Below are 16479 nucleotides of genomic sequence, written 5' to 3'. Positions count from 1 at the left end.
TATCCACAAATTAACTGTCTGCCATTCTAGTAGCAATTTTTGACAGTACAGGTTTTTCTTCGCCTCCTGTTTCTTCTGCCCGTCCGTAAGTGTCGCTCGTGTGCAGCTTCCAGTGAGTGTAATTTTCTATTTAGTCTTTTTGAGTTTTACCATTACTATACTAGTAAAATGTATCCTTAATAGATGAATAACCCCCACACAGATGGACATAACGCGTCCACTCACCCTTCCGCTGCTGCTGTGGGCTCCGCGCTCCCTACCTATCGCTCTAAAGCTCACAGTTGGCGAGCCACTCCTGGCAGGAGGTGGGACAATGAGCCTCGCTGCCAGGTTGATGAGTGGCTCGCAGACCGGTCACTCTGGAGCAATAGGAAGGGAGCCCGGAGCCCGCAGCAGCAGTGGAAGGTTGAGTGGACGGTCTAGCCCCAGGGGTCTGGACTCTCGTTATGTTCACTTGTGTGGACATAATCCTTAATAGTATTATTGCAGTTTTCAACTAGTAATATAATTATTCCATTCCATTTGTTGATATTTATTGCCAACAATACTACTGTACTTTTAATGTCCTTACAATGGAGTATAAACACTCAATATAATAAAAGAATGCCTATTGACTTATAAATGCCCTAGGTTAGCTGTTTCTATCATGTTTAAAATATTTTTAGTCCACCTTTCTCCTTTAAAAGGACCCAAGGTGGCATACATCATTAAAAGACAATATTAAAGGTAAAAATTAGTAAGTATACAAATACTAAAAGGGTCAAATATCAGACTTAAAAAACAGGAAACGAAAGCAACCAAAAAATACACTCAGAGCAGTAAGGCACAACAATTCATTTAAAAACTCCACTCAGATAGCCAGTCACTAAAGAGAAAACTTGGCTGAAGAGAAAGGTCTTGGTCTGCTTGTGGAAGGACAGCAGAAAGCTGGTGCCAGTCTGGCCTGCAGTGGGAAGGAGTTCCAAAGTCTGGGAACAGTGACAAAGGAAGCCGTCTTCCGTGTCCCCACCAAATGCACTTGTGAAGGTGGTAGGATTGAGAGAAGGGCCTCTCTTGATGATCTTAACACCCAAGCAGACTGGTAAAGGAAGAGTTAGCCAAGACGTTTAGGGCTTTATAGGTTAGATGACTACAGCTATTGGCGGGATGTAAAATGCTAAAAGGACAGAAGAACTATTCCAAATTCCTTTTGGTTCTTGTCCTGGAAAGTTCTGCAGTCATATTACATATACCTTACATCCCTATACACTGATGTGAATTAAAGAATGAAGGTCTATTGTGTAACCATTTAATTTAAATGAGAAGTGCATTACTGTAGTACAGTAGCCAGAGCTGAAACTCTGGGCATGACTGAGCAAAGTTAAACACTTTTAAATCCCACTGATTTCAGTGGAAGAAAATGTAAGCCTGTACTTAACCTTTTAAATGAAATCAATGGAACATAAAAATGCTTACATTTGTCCAGATCATGCCCATAATCTGTTATTATTCTAGCTCAAATTGTGCTAGAATAATTTGAGCTATCTTAAAAAGACAGAAGTCGATTTTGCTACTTACCAAACATGAATTAACCTGTAACTATTTTTTAAATTGATAGCTGTACCTATTAAACAGTTTCTAAGCCGATTCAATAAATTAGCACAGATCTACTGATTTCTGCTGCATAGATGGGTCTCCAGTACAGTTACATCGAAGAACTGGGAAATCTGCATATTTACCAAGGAGTAGCTTAAAGACAACTGTTGTTGTTTTTCTTGGAGCGACTAGGAAAGTCTCCTTATGTGGAAGCTGTTTCTCCAAGCCAAAACTTGCAGAAACAGACGGCTTGAGTCCTTTCAAGGAGAAAGACAGGGTAAAATATTTTAAATAAATTAATGTAAATAAATAAAACCCTGAAGCATTTGGATGAGAAATTTTATGTACTTGTGTGTCCTTAAGTAAAACCGAAGCAAGTCACATTTAACCTTTCTATTCCTCTCCAGTGTTATGGAAGGAAAATAGCTGTGGGTAATGTCAGAGGCAGGAAAAGTTACTTGCACAAATCAAAGCTAGCTCTATAAAATTCTGTATGCCTTAACTAGAAAACAAATAATGAATGAATGAAATGCCCATTAAACATAAAATATTAAATGATCAACACTTCCATGTATGTTGTGGGTTTTTCGGGCTCTTTGGCTGTGTTCTGAAGGTTATTCTTCCTGACATTTAGCCAGTCTCTGTGGCCGGCATCTTCAGAGGACAGGAGTAGGTACCCTGTCCATGCTCTGTTGCAGTTTGTTGGTGTCATGGTATAGATTATTAAGGTTAAAATGTGAACTAAGGATGGGATATGTAGTTGTGGAAAGTTATAGAAAGAATCCATGTTGGTTCTGTGTTAGCATGATTTTGTGCCATGAGAATGTTTCCTCCACAAGGTGAATGGAAAGTTCCATGTAAACAGCCTTGTCATGAGATGATAAGGAGTCAAGACACAAAACCCTTGTTTGGATCTAGACCCGAGACAAGGAGATGGGAAAACAACACCTGTACTTCTCCTTGGAAAAGGAGGCATGATGAGAAGAGACTGTCCTTTGTGCCTATTGGTTAACATCTCGAAGCAACAAAGGGGGGCGGTGCCAATAAGGAAGAAAATGGAGGATGTGGACAGAATGGAAAAAATGAGGAATTAGAATTAGGATGGAGGATTGAGATTTGGAAAGTTTAGGGAGTTTCCAGTTTCAGATGCCAGTTTCTAGTACTTTATGCTAGGATGTAGTATAGTGAGAGAGTTAGAGGAGGGGGGCCTAACCCTTGCCTACCTTCCAAAAAGCTTTTTTAGAATTTTATTTGATTTTGCTAAATGAATTTTGTTAAGATTCTAACTGCAGTATCTTGTGGAAATGTAACTTATGCTTTGCTTATGCAACAAACTGAATATCTCAAAATACTTTATTTTTCTAATAAAAATTAGTCTTAAAATCCTAAGTTTGGTCTCTTGAACAGCAAATCTGCTGAGCCTGCTTCCAGAATAATACTTAGGCCAGAGAATGCTACAGAGTCCTTTTTGCTTGAGCTTTGTTCAACCTGGCAGACTCCAAAGCTCATGATTTTATCTTTTATTTTTCTTTCTTACTTACTTACAAGAACAGACTTGTGGAAAGGGGTTTGTGTACATCCTGGCTGGGTCACCTGGACTCTGCTCAGCTAATTAGGAGTATACATACACCTGAACTCTCTCTGTTCGGGTAGCAAGTGATCCTTTAGGGGACCTTGTTGCTGACAGTTGGATAGTTGAACTGCAACAGAGCATGGACAGAGTTCCTACTCCTGTCCTCTGAAGATGCTGGCCACAGAGACTGGTGAAACGTTAGGAAGAACAACCTTCAGAACACGGCCAAGGAGCCCGAAAAACCCACAGCAACCATGAGATCCTGGCCATGAAAGCCTTCGAGAACACTTCCATGTATCTTTAACAGCTAAATAAAATCCTTACATGTAGCAATCATATACCTCTTGGTCCCAGATACAAAAATATGTGGCCATCACTTTCACACCCTCCATGAGTCTATTTCAAATTCTTATGAGTATTCATGGGATGTATGGTTGGCTATTGTCACGAATAGGATGCTGGGTTAGTTGTAGCTTGGGTCAGTTCAGCAACAAACTCCTCATTTCATATCACCATTTATTTTGTACATTATTTGCTTAATCCTTCCTCAGCTCCAGGCCAAAGAAGATCTTACATTTTACTGAGTTTCCAAAATAAGAACTCCATGAGTTTTGCTTCATTTGTATGTTGCTGTCCCCCCCCCCTTAGAATAAAATTTAAAGATATGCATCCATTTCTTTTCTGTATCTATGAAAATGACTATAATAATGTTCAAACCAAAGCTTTTGTAAATTAGATTTCAGACAGAAATCTGACTGTGGAAGCACATCCCCAAACATCCTTGCTCCAGGTTATACTTTCAGACGTACAGTATTTCTGAAATCCAGTCCGCAAATATATTTCAAATTCTTTTAACTCTCATGCACTAGTTTGGGACCAGCATCATGTCTTGCTGCAGAAACTCCACAGGTGTACATCTTCAGGGTAAGTACTCTGTGGCATCTACATCTGAACAGTTGTACACAATGACACTTGCGATGTACAGGTGTAATTTTATAAATAAAAGAGTAGAGACAAAACTTTTCATAATATATCCATTGAATTTTGCTATTGAGGGTATATTTTTATCCCAGTCAATGTAATCTACTGTGTTGAGATAACAAAATGTCATGCCATTTTGCAGCAAATGATGATGTATAGTGACATAGTGCAGTTGTCAGTAGTTTGGCCCTATGAGGTATGTGTGTTTATGTATATGAGTGTACACACTGGACTCTTTTCCCTAGGATGCTGGGCTGAGGGCGAAGGCCAGGTCTGTTTGCATGGATGCCATGCTGAGTTTTTTTTTCCTGGGCTTTCCTTTTGTCTCCTGACCACATGGCCTGGGGGTGGGGCCTAGGGGTGGGACTTCCTGCTGTAAAAGAGCATGTCCCAGGACCGCGCGCCTAACGATGCGCGTAATTCTCAAATTTTGTATCTGGCCTTAATATGGTAAATAGAAAAGCCAATTAGATTTGCATAAGCCGGGGAGTTAGGAAAGTTTTAAGGATCAGATCATACTTTTGCAGTATTAAAGAGCAGGCCGGGTAGGTGGGGCTCGTCAGCCATGGAAGGCAGCCCATCTAGGAGAAGGAAAACTCCGATTTCAAACCTCCACTGCCTTGTGTCTATATCCACCAATGGAAAAGGCTTCAGGAGTTAACCTCGAGGCAAAATCCGGAGCTGGAGTCCCGAAGGCAGCTCGTGTCGTTCTGCCAACTCCTGCGACGTTGCTGGAACCAGTCGTATTGGCTCTTGCCTTTCCATTGGACCATTTCAGCAATGTGGAGAGGGGGGATCTGCTGCTTGGGTAACAGCCTATCCTCCATATTACCTTACCCGGGCTTCATGCTCTGGAGAGGACACTCCTCGATTCAGAGCATGTTACCATAGTCTCTCGAGACGGAAGGATGCCTATGATGATGTACACACTGGAATTCTCATTAGAGTCAGGAAATACAAGAAATATACATGAAACCTTAGCCCTAACTACTAGTCTTGGCTTAAGTCACACTAATCTTACTGCTAACACTCAATTCACTGCACTGGGGTCAGAAAATCCTCCCACAACTCATGAAATGCAAGATTTTCATGCTGATGCCTAAGGGTTAATTCAGTGCAGTTTAGTGAAGTGCACACACAACACTTTCTGCATGTATAATTACCACTTCAGTATTTTCGGTCAGCCTTCTGCAAAAGGTCAGATTCATGTCTTCTTGCTTGCTCTAACTTCTGCCTAAGCTATGTCTAACCTTTTGCTAAATACGTGCTGGGATTTTGCAAGCATCATATGAACAATTTCTCTGCACCACATGATGTGATAGTGTGAAAAATGAAAACAGACAGCTGTCTCCAAATTAGCAGAACTATTAAATCAAACAACAGACTCCCAGAATGCTTTAATATATTCTAGGTTATATGTTATCAAGTAATATTTATCTTACTAGATTTATAGCTCAGCCAGCAAAACTGTGAAAATGCAGAGGAAATACCTTCAGAAGGCTGAGGTGCTATGATGTAGTAACATTTCAGATGAAGCAAGAGGAGCTATTTCTAAGGAAGCCGAAAGGATGTGGTCAGCAGAAACCACAACTACTGCTCCTCCTCTTGTCTGTTTCCTGCAATGCCAAGAGCCCTCTTTCTGACCTCAATGCTTATAGAAACTATGTGGGTGTACAATCACTGTAACAGGAACAATCAGAAGTGAAGCATACTAGAAATAAAAGGATTGAAAACTATTGGGACTAGAACTGGAAAAGCCAGCTGTGTATATGGACCTTGCAACATACATGGAGCTCCATCATGATTCTGGGTAGGAGGATTGTACCCTTAACGACAAATGTTATTGCAAATATCAACTGGCTATTAGAGATCAGCAAAGAATTTCAGAAAAAAAATCAGTCTTTGCTTTCAAAACTATAGCAAAGCCTTTGACGTGTGGATCATGGGAAATGTGAAACAGGTGTGCCTCAGCAATTGATTGTCTTGATGTATAACTTGTAAGACGCTACTCTTAAGACAGAATATAGAGAGCCAAAATGGTTTCCTATAGGCAAAGGTGTCAAACAAGGGTGCATGTTATCCCCTTATCTGTTCACTATGTATGCAAAACATATGCAGAAAGCCAGATTTGATTCAGAGAAGGAGTGAAAATTGGTGGGGGAAACATCAAGATTTTAAGGATGCAAATAACACCATCTTACTGGCAGAAAGCAGCAAGAACTTGAAACAACTGTTAGGGGAAGTGGGAGACAAAAGTGCCAAAGCAAGACTACAGATGAATGTTACAGAAGACAAAAATCATGACTACAGAAGAACTACACAGCTTTAACACTGACAACGAAGGAACTGAAATAGAGATTTTATATACTTTGGTTCAATCATCAATCCAAATTAAGGGCAGTAATGAAGGATTAGAAAAGATAACCAAATATAAGGATGTATCACTGGAAACCAAGACCAACATAATCCATACTCTTATCTTTCTGATCACCATGTATGGCTGTGGAAGCTAGACAGTAAAGAAAGCTAACCGGGGGGAAAATGATTAGTTTGAAAGGTGGTGCTGAAGGAGAGCTTTGTGGATACACTGGACTGCCAGAAAGACAAATAAGTGGGCCATAGACTCAATCAAGCCTGAATTATTTCTGGAGACAAAAATGTTGGAAGTAAGGCTGTCCTACCTTGGGCACATCATGAGAAGGCAGAGTTCTCTGGAAAAGACAATAATGCTGGCAAAGTTGGAAGGCAGCAGGAAAAGAGGAAGACTAAATACAAGAGTATTGGTTCTATCTTCCTCTAGCCTCCATCTTAATGCCATCTCAAAATTTCACTACTCATCTGGCAATCAATTTGTGCCTGCAGCGTTGCTTATTTTTCGGACTAAATTGCTTTCCCACTTACTATATGGAGCTCCTATTTGGATTGAGGCCATAGATCACGATGTTGACACTTTGGCAGCCGCCTTCTTCAGGAAAATCTTAGGACTCCCCAACATGATTCGTCTTTCAACTTTAGTTTTGGAATTGGGTACCCATCTCCCTTCTACCCTTGCTTGGTCCACCACATTTAAATATTGGCTTCGTTTACATTTAAACTCTAAGCCCAATTCCTTACTATACGATCTACTCAGAGACAATTTCCTTTCCAAGTGGCTGAAGTTGATTGAGATTAAACTTCAATCCCTTGATTTGAATCTAGAATCCCTAAATGATTTAGGAATTCAACAGGCCCATGCTCTTATTAAATCTAAACTCTGGCAGCATGAGTTTGAGGTTCTTGCAGCCAAACTGAATCCTACCTGTTCCCCGCTTTCTTTTGGTCTTTTCCCTTCACTTGGTTATCATCCAAATTATTTTTCCTCACTTATCAACCCCAGGTTAAGAAGAGCATTTATGTTAGCCCGACTTAACATTTTTCCCTCAGCGAACCATACCGGTCGATTTGCAAATATTCCTAAAGAGGATCGATTATGCCTGTTCTGCCATTTGGTTCCGGATACACTTGACCATATATTGTTTTTCTGCTCAGTTCATTTTTCCATTCGTAAGGCACTACTAGAACCCTGGTTATCTTCCCTGCCGAACACCCCTGAGATTTTTCTGAATGATTCTTCCTCCCGTATCACTGAAGCTGTCGCTATTTTTCTGCTTGAGATTCTTAAATTAACTTCCAAATTATAACCCGTTGTGTTTATTGTTAGTAATCCCAGCTGTATTTATGCCAATAAAGGTTTGGAGAAAGAAAGAAAGGACTAAATACAAGATGGTCAGACTCACTAAAGGCGGTTTGAGTTTGCAGGGCTGTTAAGGACAGGGCATTTAGGAGATCACTAATTTATAGGGTTGCCATAAGTCGAGAGTGACTTAATGGTACATAACAACAGGAGCCAAAAAGCATGAAAGATATAACCCTGCTTGTTAGAACTGATGAGATTGGATCGATTGAAGAAAACCGGACATAAACTGACACTCTTTTAAGTTCTATTGATTTACAAGATTTACTGTAACAGTTGGGTTTATGCAACAGGAGAGAGTAACGATGTAATGAATCCTTATAAATAGGGGAAGGATTTATATGACATGTCATTTTTTTCTGTAACCTATGTCTGAGCTTATGTGTGGGTTTAAATCTTAAAGCTTATGTGTGGGTTTTAAAATCTAGTGAGAAAGGCCAGATTACTCACAAACATATGGTTCAAATGTAAGTTGCAGGAAAAAATGTGAAATGTCATAGAAATCCTCCCACCTACTAATAAGTGTTCTTCTCCTTAATTTAAAAGGGTATTTCAACATTATCAAGATAACCGGTAGAAAAAATGGGTTCTTGTAAGATTTTCTACTCCTACAGGAGAGTGAATATATTAGCACTTTAGTTTGTCAGCAACAGAAATTACAAAAATACAGTGGCTGAAATCCTGTTGCACAGCTCCATACACACAATGTTAATAATACAATCTTCAGCAAATCACCATTACTTTGACAATTTGGGGGCACATAGAACTTTGTTGCATTTTGAACAAGCCACACATCCCAAAATCTCCTTCAATCAGCATTTATTTGGCTTTAAACAGCAGCAATTTGCCATTATTGATGACATCATCACCATTCAGGCGGAGCTGCATAATAGGATTCCAGCCTGTGTTTCTTTTATGAAGTCATATTTGGGTCAGAGCACAAAGTTTTTCATGAAAAATGCAGTGTTTTTGCACAAAAAAAATATAGACACTTTCATTAGTTTTTCATCAAAAAATTGCTTAAAAAATTAAAACATTTAAAAACATTTTTTAAATGTTAAAATGCTTCTTTAAAAACCCTCTTATAAATCTGCCAGTGGAGAGAAAACTAGTGAAACTTCTCATTGTCACCCAGAATAATAAAATAACCCAAGATTTACATCCTTAAGCAAGAGTGAAGACTTGATTCTGTGCCCTAACCAGGATCATGAGCTCTTCTACTCCAGTCCAGAAGTACCATAGACTCTTGCTTTCTGTGCATCATGTGGCACCGTAGCCAGCACTGACTACCCAATAAGGAACACTGTGAGAGTGCATTAAACTGAGAATTGAAATCTGGGTTTGTTTTTTAAACAGTAAGGGTTACAAAGAAATCAAAGGTGAGTCCAGACCTAAAATCTATCCTCCCCTCCACATTTAATAATATAAGACCTATGATGTTTCTTTTCCTAAGCGATTAAAGCTTCACTCTTACTAAGAGAAAGCCACAGACAGACAGACAGACAGACAGACAGACAGACAGACAGACAGACAGACAGACAGACAGACAGATAGACAGATAGACGGATGGATGGATGGATGGATGGATGGATGGATGGATGGATGGATGGATGGATGGATGGATGGATGGATGGATGGATGGATGGATGGATGGATGGGCGGGCGGGCGGGCGGGCGGGCAGACAGGCAGGCAGATGCAACATACACCATCTCTAGGCCTCAATGAGCACAGTGTCCACTCATGACCTAGTGGCACAGATCCCCTTGGATTTACCGATTTTAAGCACCAATTTGTGTCCCTTCCCTAATAAGCCTTAGTTGAGGAGTCTACTAGATCCCCCCCTTCTTTCTCTATCTTTCTAATCAGCGTCATATCAACTGATCTCGGAGGAGGGTACAGTCAATAAAATAGTCTAAATTGATTACTTAAAAAAGGTTTAGCAGCTATTTTAATAGTTCAAACAAAGCAGCTGAAGCAGTAAACTGAAAGAGTGGAAGCCAGTTCTAACATGGGGAATCATCAAAAACGACTGAGCACCTAGTGTGGCAGTATGCTCAAGACGTTCCGCATCAATGGATCCTTCACTTATCTCTCCTTTGGACACAGAGGTAGCAGCATGTGCTTCAGAATGAAGCTGGTGATTGGTCAGAATCAGCTCTACTGTTTTAGACAAGGACAGTTCCAAACTTATCACCAAACCCTGGATTCAAAATGGAAGCATGTTGGCAGCTAGAATGTGCTCTTTAAAACGGGTGTCAGGTGGCTTCTCCGTGGTTTCTCTCTTTTGAAAAAGTTGTTCGACTTCTTTCTCACTGAGCAAATGGCTGGCAGGAAAAACAGGGAAGTCCTTTGAATATGAGATGTACTCTGGCTGACAGATTTATATTAGTCACTAGATCACGACAGCATCAGATGATGACTTTCATATAGGAATGGGCTGTTACAAATATAGTTTTGCACTATCTTAGTGCAATATTCTTCCATGGAATCATTTCACATATTAGGCTACCAAAAGAAATCGAGCAGTCTGCTGGCACATATGAACCGGGTATTAATGAATAACTGGTACCACTGTGCTCTAAAAATAATCTATTTTATTATTCTAATTTATTTTACATGTCTATTCTAATGATTTCTCCACTCCTTAATTCTCACTGTGGCCATCAGTGATAATTCCAATGTAGGGCAGAACTATCACAAGCAACATTTATAACAGAAAAAATTGAGGATGACCCATATAATTAGGATTTATGGAAAGGGAGGAAACTCATGTGAGTCAGTTACTGTCCAAACACTCATCTATACAGTAGTCATATAGATTATACCAAATATATTGTAAACATAATGTATCATAATAAGCAGCAAAATTCTAATTTCTCTAAAAACAAGCTCTGGTAAGTGAACGCTCTAATAATGAGTTCAGGTAGCAGAATAATAGCTAAACAATTTCTACTCAAAATGAAGAGGAAGGTATAAGTCTGCTTATTAGAATTCTAAAGTTTGCAGAACTACGAAATAATTGTTTTTTTAAAAAATAACAAAGTGTCAGCCATGCTCTGATCCTAGCAAAAAAACAACAACTCTGATTTATTGAGGACTAAGCACATTGGATGACAACTTACACAATTTCACTTACAAATGCATAACTCACCAATAAGACTCCATCCAACGCACCCTTAAGGCCAAGTATTACATCTTTAGTTCTGATGTATCTGATAATGGGGCATTCCAGCAAGTAATGGGGAGGATGATCCACCAGTTTGCCACTACAAATACAATCCCTTGATTCAGAAGGCATTTTTTCTAGAGTGGCCACTTAAAACCACAGATGCCACCAGGTGAAACGGAAGGCCATTTTGGTGGGATATATGAACAATTCAGCCAGTTAATTTCTTAAATCCTTTTACTACTTTCACCTAAACCTGAGATATAAAAAGGCAAAATCAGGATTTTGCTACCCTTGATCATTCCACCTAGGCAAAATGTTTCCCACTAAGAAAAGGAAAACTAGCACATTTGCTAGATTTGTAAAGATGATACAATACCATATTGCCACATTTCTTAACACAGATACTGATCTGTTTGGCTACAGTATTTGTTAATGTTGCATTTACTCTTCCATATCTATGGACAAGGACCAAGCATAAGTGTGGAACTTTTCCACATCTAGATTGCAGCATTTAGATTTTGTACATGAGTAAATGAAGTTGAGGGACCTGGTGGTGCTGTGGGTTAAACCGCAGAAGCCTCTGTGCTGCAAGGTCAGAAGACCTGCAGTCATAAGATCGAATCCACATGACGGAGTGAGCCCCCATCACTTGTCCCAGCTCCTGCCAACCTAGTGGTTCGAAAGCATGCAAAATGTAAAATGCGAGTAGATAAATAAATAGGTACCACCACGGTGGAAAGGTAACGGCATTCCGTGTCTAGTCGCACTGGCCATGTGACCACAGAAGATTGTCTTCAGACAATCGCTAGCTCTATGGGTTGGAAACGGAAATGAGCACCGCCCCCTAGACTCAGACATAGCTGGACAAACTGTCAAGAGGAACCTTTACCTTAAATGAAGTTGAGTAGAAAACCAAATACAGCATGTTTCAAATTGCTCCCTTTTTTCCAAGTTAGCCATCAAAATATCCATACTGCTGCATGTTTAAGTAAAGTATCTTAATATAAGCTATCAATGTAACCTACAACCAAACCTGCTTCCCAGCAGCTAGCACTATAGAACTTCCTCTGCCAAGAAGAAATCAAAGATAGAGGCCGGAAGAAGAGAGCCTGTCCTCTGATACCTTAATCACACTTGAAATGTGCACTCTGGATTGAACAAGTTTGTGGCAGGACTTTTTCCTTCATCGTAGACAATTTGTTGAAAATACTCAGCAGCCTGGGAACCTGATCTACTGGGAAATTAAATTATTCAATCTAAGAACATCTTCATCTTGCTGGAATACTGTAAGGAAATGGCCATAAGAAGAAATGCATTGATAGGGCTTGTTGGAAAAAATATGACACAGCCATTTTGGAATGTGACCCTCCCAGGCAATTAAAATGGAAGGAAAAACCCATTTCCTTGCCTTTTAGCTACAATGGTGCATGAATCGCCCCAAGCAATGGCTACCCAACCAGTGAGTAGTTATAGATTAATCCTTCCAATGTCCAGGGATGGACGTGTAGGGCCCGCTGACTTCTGGAGATGGCCCATACCTTCTTTAAAGGATCTTCACATGGAAAACTATCGGGCAGAATGTGAGATTCTGGAGCAAAATATCTTTTGGTGGTGTCAGAAAATGTGCAGCCTTACAACTTCCAGAAGGGGAGAAAATGGTCCTCTTATTCTGCAGAGGTTGCTCATCCTGGCTCTCAAAAGAATAGCATAAAAGCTATTTTTATTTATTTTATTTATTTATTTGATTTTTACCCCGCCCCTCTAGACCATGTCTACTCGGGGCGGCTTACAAAATAAAACAAAACAGTATAAAAATATATAAAATCATAAAAAAAAAGCTATCTATTGTGTTCCATCTTGTATAAAAAGTTTCTGAGCTATGCCTTCTATTTTTATCTTTACTAGTACAACTCATATTGAATCAGATGTTTCACTTGCCTGCTTCCTTCAGATTTATTAGGTGAGGATAAAAAATCCCCTTCTGTACTTAGGGAATTGCTCCTCTCACCCACTTGCTTCTATTTGAATTGTCATTGCGTGCCCACCACCTTATTTTGCTACAGCGGATGAAACATCAGATGTAATATCTAAATATAAAGAGTGCACTGCATGGTGGCTGATTTTCAGGAGTGACGTGAATAGCGGTATGTTAAGCATGCTGATATATCAGTGTAAGTTGGTGTAACTTACATTATCAAGGGTGTGGAAGGACAGCAGGTTGCAGAAGGTACACCAAGCATGAGGGTAGAAAGTAAACAGAATTAACATCTTATGACATAGCTGTATGGAAATCCCTCTTTCCATAACTGGATTGACAGAACAACTGGTTTCCCAGCTGCTTTATAGACAGGGCCTGCAGAGGAATGTGGGAAAACAGGAGGCCATAGCATGATGGCAGAGTACCTACTTGACATAATAAAGACATGGTTTGCATATTAAAAGGGATAGTAGGTAGCAAAATCTGTGCTTAAAACCTTTGGAGCACTTTCAAGAATTGATATAGAATTCCTGTGTTGGGAGTGTTATGTAATAGCCATAATCCTGTTGCGTAATTTATGCTGATGTAGGGGAAACAATGTAATCAGCAGCAGGAGACTCCTGCTAATTAAAGAGTCCCTGCTTTGATTGCTCATTGTTTCCACTTCATCTCATTGTAAGTCATTTGGGAACCAGAATCAAAGTAGCACTCTAATTGTCAGCAATATCCTGCTGCTGGTGATGTCATTTCCCCTATGCCAGCTATGGAAGAGGATTGGGGGCATTTCTCTCCCACTCAGATACAAGTGAAACATGACATGTGCTACCATGTGGAATTTGAAAGGTAAAAGAAGACAAAGATAGTGCTACTAACTGGCAGAGTTCTGTTCAAAGATTTGAATGAAATATCATGTCCAAGGTTCTTACATAAGATGAAGCAGCATGACATCCAACAGTATCTCAACAAGAAAAAGATAATGTACAGGGAACATAGTAACAGTTTAAATATTTCTGAACAGTGCAGAAATTACAAGATTTTCCCTCTCCCCCCCCATGCAGAAACTTGTAACTCAATAAAATAAGCAGCTAGTAGGCTCAAGGTAGAAAAAAACACAAAAGTACTGTTGTTAACCCCTTCATGGATTGCTGCCTTGTCGTGGCGAAGGGGCTTGAGTAATTCAGAGAAGCTATGGGCTATGCCGTGCAGGGACACCCAAGACAGACAGGTCATAGTGGAGAGTTCTGACTAAACGTGATCCACCTGGAGCAGGAACTGGCAAGCCACTCCAGTATCTTTGCCAAGAAAACTCCATGGACAGAAACAGAAGGCTAAAAGATATGATCCTGGAAGATGAGCCACCTCAGGTTGGAAGGCGTCCAACATGTTACTGAGGAAGAGCGGAGGACAAGTACAAGTAGCTCCAAAGCTAATGGAGTGGTTGGACCAAAGCCGAAAGGACACTCAGCTGTGGACACGCCTGGGAGTGAAAGGAAAGTCCGATGCTGCAAAGAAAAATACTGCATAGAAACCTGGAATGTAAGATCTATGAACCTTGGTAAGTTGGATGTGGTCAGACAGGAGATGGCAAGAATAAACATTGACATCCTGAGTGTCAGTGAACTAAAATGGACAGGAATGGGCGGATTCAATTCAGATGATTATCATATCTACTATTGTGGGCAAGAATCCCGTAGAAGGAATGGAGTAGCCCTCATAGTCAACAAAAGAGTGAGAAAAGCTGTAATGGGATATAATCTAAAAAATGATAGAACAATTTCAATATGAACCCATGACTTTGGCCATGTCATGAGAAGAGAAGATTCCCTGGAAAAGACCCTTATGTTGGGAAAGTGTGACGGCAAGAAGAGAAGGGAACGACAGAGGACGAGATGGTTGGACAGTGTCACTGAAGCTACCAACATGAATTTGACACAACTACGGGAGGTAGTGGAAGACAGGAGGGCCTGGCATGCTCTGGTCCATGGGGTCACGAAGAGCCAGACACGATTTAATGACTAAACAACAACACTGTTGTTAAATTCAGAGTTTAAATAATATTCACTATCACAAGTGATCATAGCTTGGAAAAGTAATTTTTCAGACTAGAACTATATCCAAAAGTAAGATGTAGCCCCTAAAACGAATGTTTTTAACAATATCAAGTGGTGACAATTACTAACCCAGATGGCTCTTTATAAAAAATATTAGTCAGCCTGACATCAATTGTGGGGAAAATTCTGAAGCAGATTATAAAGTAGTCACTCTGCAAGGATCTTAAAAAAAATGCAGTGATAACCAGAAGTCAACAGGGATTTGTCAAGAACAAATCCTGCTAGACTAACTTTATCTCGTGTTTCAAATTGGTAACTTCCCTGGTAGACAGTGGCAGAGTTGTTGATGTAATATATCTTGACTTCAGTAAAACTTTTGACAAAGTGTCCCATGATATACTGAGTAGCAAATTAACTAGGGGTGGGCTGGACAGAATAACTATTAGGGGGATACACAGTTGCAGAATTGTATTCAGGGGGCTTATCTGTGAGTCCTTCTCAAACTGGAAGGTGGAAATAAGCAGGGTAACCTATGGCTCAGTCCTGGGCCTAGTGCTCTTCAATATTTTTATTAATGACATGTATGAGAAGTTGCAGGGGGTGCTTGTCAATTTTGCAGATGACACAAAATTGGTTGGACTAGCTAATACACTGGAAGACAGAAGAAAAATTCAAAAAGATCATGATGGGTTCAAGCACTGGGCTGAAAAGAACAGAATGAAACTTAATGAGATGTGTGTAAAGTTCACCATCTACAAAAAAAGCCCAAAACACAAATGCACATTTACAAGATGGAGGATGTGAGAATCATTGTGATCAAGCTAAATATGAACCAACAGTGTACAGTGGATCCTTGACTTACAGACGGCTTGACTTACAGACTTTTTGAGTTACAGACTTCTCTGGCCGCAAAATTTAGATTTGACCTGCAGACTGAGATTTGACTTACAGACCAGAAAAAAACCAAAACGGAACAAAAACGGCCTGTTACGGGATTAATCGGTTTTCAATGCACTGTAGCTCAATGGAGACTTGACCTACAGACTTTTTGACCTGCAGCCACCGTTCCAATATGGATTAATTCTGTAAGTCAAGGGTCCACTGTACTGCCTGGACTGTATTTTCCCTGCCTTCCCTGAACCTTTCTTGACCTAAGAAAAAAAAGAAACAAAATATCCCCCTCTAGTGGTTGAAGGAGGAATAGCAGCTTCCCATTAGTTTCTATGGACGGAAAAGAGCAGATACGGATCAAATGGTTTTCAATGCATTCCTACGGGAAATGCAGATTTGACCTGAGAACTTTTTGACTTGAGAACCGCCTTCCAATATGGATTAAGTTCTCAAGTCAAGACCCCACTGTAATGTGGTTGCAAAAAAAGGTGAATGCTATTGTAGGCAGCATTAACAGAAGTATATAC

At 40.0% G+C, this 16479-nt stretch overlaps 1 protein-coding gene across 1 annotated transcript in view; it reads right to left on the bottom strand.

The window, feature by feature from the left end:
* The window catches only part of ALPK2 (alpha kinase 2), a 71680-nt gene that overhangs the window by 32829 nt on the left and 22372 nt on the right, over positions 1-16479 (bottom strand). The window lies entirely within an intron of this gene.

The sequence above is a fragment of the Pogona vitticeps genome, chromosome 2 (assembly GCF_051106095.1).
Source record: "Pogona vitticeps strain Pit_001003342236 chromosome 2, PviZW2.1, whole genome shotgun sequence".
NCBI lineage: Eukaryota > Metazoa > Chordata > Lepidosauria > Squamata > Agamidae > Pogona > Pogona vitticeps.
This window is presented reverse-complemented; position numbering and strand designations above follow the sequence as displayed.